Source organism: Nuphar pumila, chromosome 6, assembly GCF_984573655.1.
Source record: "Nuphar pumila chromosome 6, dmNupPumi1.hap1.1, whole genome shotgun sequence".
Classification (NCBI taxonomy): domain Eukaryota; kingdom Viridiplantae; phylum Streptophyta; class Magnoliopsida; order Nymphaeales; family Nymphaeaceae; genus Nuphar; species Nuphar pumila.
The window spans coordinates 121443366-121448000 of NC_143254.1; the positions used below are offsets into that span (position 1 = coordinate 121443366).

Here is a 4635-nt window from a genome sequence, read left to right on the forward strand (position 1 = left end):
ACATATACGATAAATCGTTTCTTTTATTGGCACGATAAATAACAACTCAATGCATATTATAGTGCGATGCAACTAACGATCATGACATATAACATGAAGAATGATGTGCATGTAGATTTACTTTTGCATGGTCTGCAAGAAGAAATCCTTTTGCCTCATAAGTGCGTGTAGTTTTTATTCTCCTTCTTCCTTTGCTTTTCCTTCTCTTCGTCATCCTTCTTATTCTTCTTCTTCATTCTTAGTTCTTCCTCATCTTTCTTCGTTCGATTTTCATCTTCAATATCTGATGGATCAGGCTCCGCATAATAAATATCCAACAATTTGTTCTTATCTTTTCCATTCTCAATGTTCATTATATTTTGGTACTTTACATAACCCTCATATATATCAGATTGACGGATGATTTCTCTAAGAGTCATCCCCTCCAACGATGAGGGCTTTCTTGTCTTATGAATTGTAGTCATTGCTAACCTGTACAACACATAAATTCAATCGCAAATCGTTGTAGAAATCGAACCCTTCATAAGTACATATCGTTGTAAATAATAAATGGCTACTACATTAAATGTATAAATCACTATTGCTTGAAACATATAAATTATTGTAGCATCGAACAAATCACTACTGCATTAAATGTATAAATCATTGTTAAATTGAAACTTACAAATCGTTATAGAAATTTAACCATTATAAGTACATATCATTGTAATGTTTGGCCTTCATAAGAACAAATCGTGCTAACTGTTTTTCGTCACCCAAAAGGTGGATAAATACAAATTGATTTGTTTCAGTATAAAAAAAATGTATAGCACGATTTGTTTACCATTATAAGTACATATCATTTGTTACATACGTGATGCTCATTCAAACTCGAGAACACGCACATGCGTATTTCGGGGGTACATATAACCTTCTTCTTGGTTAGCTAAACCTCCACCACCCGTACAACCACACCATTGGGCTTTGAACTCCCAACCTCCCATCACAAGGTAACGTGCACTCATCTCTCTTACCAAACAACGGGAGTGCGTTACTCATGCGAATGGGTTGAGATTAGGTGCCATTGATGATTTTTTCAAATCTACCCTCATTATTATGGTGGTACTTCAAGCTTTTCTCAAGGGCATTTTTGTACCACCCTTTAGGATCTTTCAAGGGAATTTTCATAAGGACTTTTTGGTGGTACCAAGTGGGTGCTTCGCTTGTTGGGTAGGAGCCGTCAGTGTTGTGGTACGGACACACCTCCGTGTAAGATTGTGCGGTGAATATTAAAAGATTAAGTGCAATATGATTGCACAAATATATTTGTGCCTTACGCACTTGATCACCCTCCATCTTGAAGACAGGGCCTGTCAGTTGTCGAGCCCAAGGCCTGATGTAGGGTGATCAAGTGGTTAATGCACAAATTTTGTGCCATGTGATTGCACCGATCCTGACTCGACAATATAACCTGATCCCTAACCCGACGTGAATAATAAAAAAAAGCCAGACAAAATTATGCATGCGAAGGGCCCACGCTCAGGCGGCTTTACCTCATGAAAGTTGAACGCACAGTTTTGCCATGAATAAAATACCTTCTCAAGGACAGCCATGATCAATTATAAAATCACATCAAAGAAGTGAGTAGAACCCCATCTACCCACCTGCATCAATCATCAATGGCTTTCTCCACTCCCTTCCCTCTTCCCGGTCTCTCCACCCAACTCCAGAAACCAATTACATCAACCCCTTATCCACACCATCACCATGATCTCCACCTCCACCTCAAACCATTCATCCACATACACAAATCACCTCTGCCTCACAGATCATCCTCACAAGTCCAAAAAACCTGCCTAACCAAACCTGTAAAGGCTTTCACCGCAGATACCGTTCTTCCAAAACTGGAACAAGAGAGAGAACCAAACCAAGAAGAAGAAGAAGAAGAAGAAGAAGAAGGGAGAGGGGATCAGAGGGCTGAGGATAAACCGGAGCTGAGCCTACCCGAGAGATGGCACGAGATCCACGGCAGCTCTCACTGGGAAGGCCTCCTGGACCCATTGGACCCACTTCTCCGGACAGAGCTAATCCGATATGGCGAAATGGCTCAGGCCTGCTACGACGGGTTCGACTTCGACCCATTCTCCAAGTACTGTGGTTGTTGCAGGTACAACCGGCGCCACTTCTTGGAGGGCGTCGGCATGCCGGAATCCGGTTACGAAGTGACCCGGTACCTCTATGCTACCTCCAACATCAATCTTCCCAACTTCTTCAGGAAGTCCGTCTGGCCCGAGATCTGGAGTTCCCGGGCTAATTGGATAGGGTACGTGGCGGTTTCAGAGGATCCGACCCGATTGGGTCGTCGTGACATCACCGTGGCCTGGCGCGGCACAGTGACCAAGCTGGAGTGGGTCGCAGACCTTATGGACTTCCTTCAATCTGTCAGACTACCGGGTCACCCGAACACAAACCCAGATATCAAAGTGGAGTCCGGGTTCCTGGACCTTTACACGGATAAGGACCCAGGGTGCCGGTTCTGCCTGTTCTCAGCCCGGGAGCAGATGCTGACCGAGATCAAACGCCTGGTAGAGAGGTACAGCGAGTCTGGTGAGGACATAAGCATCAGCATCACGGGTCACAGCCTAGGCAGTGCTCTAGCGATACTCTCGGCCTACGACATCGCTGAGATGGGTCTGAACGTGCTGCCCGATGGCCGGGTGGTGCCGATTACGGTCTTCTCATTTTCGGGACCAAGGGTAGGGAACCGTAGGTTCAAGGAGAGGTGCGAAGAGCTCGGAGTCAAAGTCCTCCGGGTGGTCAACGTTCATGACACGGTGCCGAAGGTGCCAGGCATATTCCTGAACGAGAGACTGCCCAGTCTGTTCCACCGAGTGGCTGATGCCCTGCCATGGGGGTACACCCACGTGGGCACTGAGCTCAGGCTGGACCATACCATTTCACCATTCCTGAAGGAGACCAATGACCCCTCTTGCTTTCACAATCTGGAGGCCCATCTACACCTATTGGATGGGTTCCATGGGACAGGGAGGAGGTTCGTGCTGACAAGTAGGCGAGACCCAGCTTTGGTCAACAAGGCCTGTGACTTTCTCAAGGTGCATCACATGGTGCCCCCTTACTGGAGGCAGGATGAAAACAAGGGGATGGTGAGGAACCGGGATGGGAGGTGGATCCAGCCAGAGAGACAAAGGATTGATGAGCACCCACCTGACACCCATCACCACCTCAAGGAGATCAAGTTACACCATGAATCATGAAGTTGGTGGATGGTTTGTAGGGGTCCTTAATTTGGGACTAGACCCACCTTGTTTTTTTTTCTTGGTCATGGATTGAGGTTAGTTTGGCCTCTTTTGGGGGTCAAGGGGTTCTGTTGTGTAAATTGATGTAATGATATTAAATGAGGTGGTTGGAGGGGGAAGAGTGTGTTGGATAATATTTATTTCATTTTAATAAATAAAATTGTTTTAACTTTTTGCGACCTCTTGTCATTTTCAAGCGTTCCTTTGCGATCTCTTGTCTTTTGCAAAAAGTTGTTCGCTTCTAAAGAGAAGCTGTTGGTTGTAAATCATTAAATAAATAACTGATTGCATCCGACGATACGCCTCTTGATAATTATCTTATGGCTTATTCATATTTTATACTGGATTCCACTTTCTTTCTTATTACGAGGATCTATTATATAGGGCCTGCCTTATATATACCCATCCCTCGTGTTCCACGTTCTCATGCTTACTCCTCCATTAGTTGCATCTTGTGGTTAGGGATGCACAACGAACTGAGCCGGCTCGGGCTCGGCTCATCCCATAAATGAGCTGAGCTTGAACTGAGCTATGAGGTTTGGCCGAGCAGATGAGTCAAGCTTGATTGGCCTATTGAGCTCGATAAGCTTTATATATATATAATCAATATCAACCCCCTCGAGCCTCTCGCCCTAACTCAACCTTCATGTCCTGTCTCGGGCTCCCCACCCCGTCTCTCTCTCTCTCTCTCTCTTGTCTCTCGTCTTTAAAACATTTGACTAGTGCTGTTGAGGATCGCCACCACCACGGTACCACACCTTTCATCAAGGATCACCACCACCGCTCTCTCCCCACCTCACTGATGAACCTCTCTTTCTCTCATCAAGAAGAAGAGGAGCTTTATTCCTTTCCTTCTTTTTATTCTTATCTCTCTCCTCTTTTTTCCTTCATCTTATTCTCCCCCCCCCCCCCACCCCCCACATCTTCTCTCTCTCCTGAGATCTGTTGTGCTTAAAAGTGTGAAACTGAGTGATCCAAGCTTAGGATTTTTGGCTCCACCCCTATTTGAAACCCACAAGCGATGTGGTGGGACCTTAGATTTAAGATCTATTTTTTAAGGCACTTGACTTTAAGTTAGATCCTTAAAATTCAAACAAGCGAAAGTTTGGAGTTCTTGAGCTATTCACTTAAGCTCCTCACGTTTTCTAAATCGGGTTTGTAGTGCCACTTATGTAGTGTGTCTGTGTGATGATTCATCCACTAGATTCACTATACTATTACAAGGCTTAAGAGGGGTTTCATAGCCCGTGGCTACTTTACAAGCTTCTAGCAAACAAAGATAAAAGAAAAATCTTGATTACATAAGGAGAGGCTCAATAGCCAGCTTTGGCTAACACTC

General features: G+C 44.9%; 1 pseudogene; it reads left to right on the forward strand.

Moving 5' to 3' along the window:
• The first annotated feature begins 1639 nt into the window (after window positions 1-1639).
• LOC149835977 (phospholipase A1-Igamma1, chloroplastic pseudogene) lies at window positions 1640-3463 on the forward strand (annotated as a pseudogene).
• The last annotated feature ends 1172 nt before the right edge of the window (window positions 3464-4635 follow it).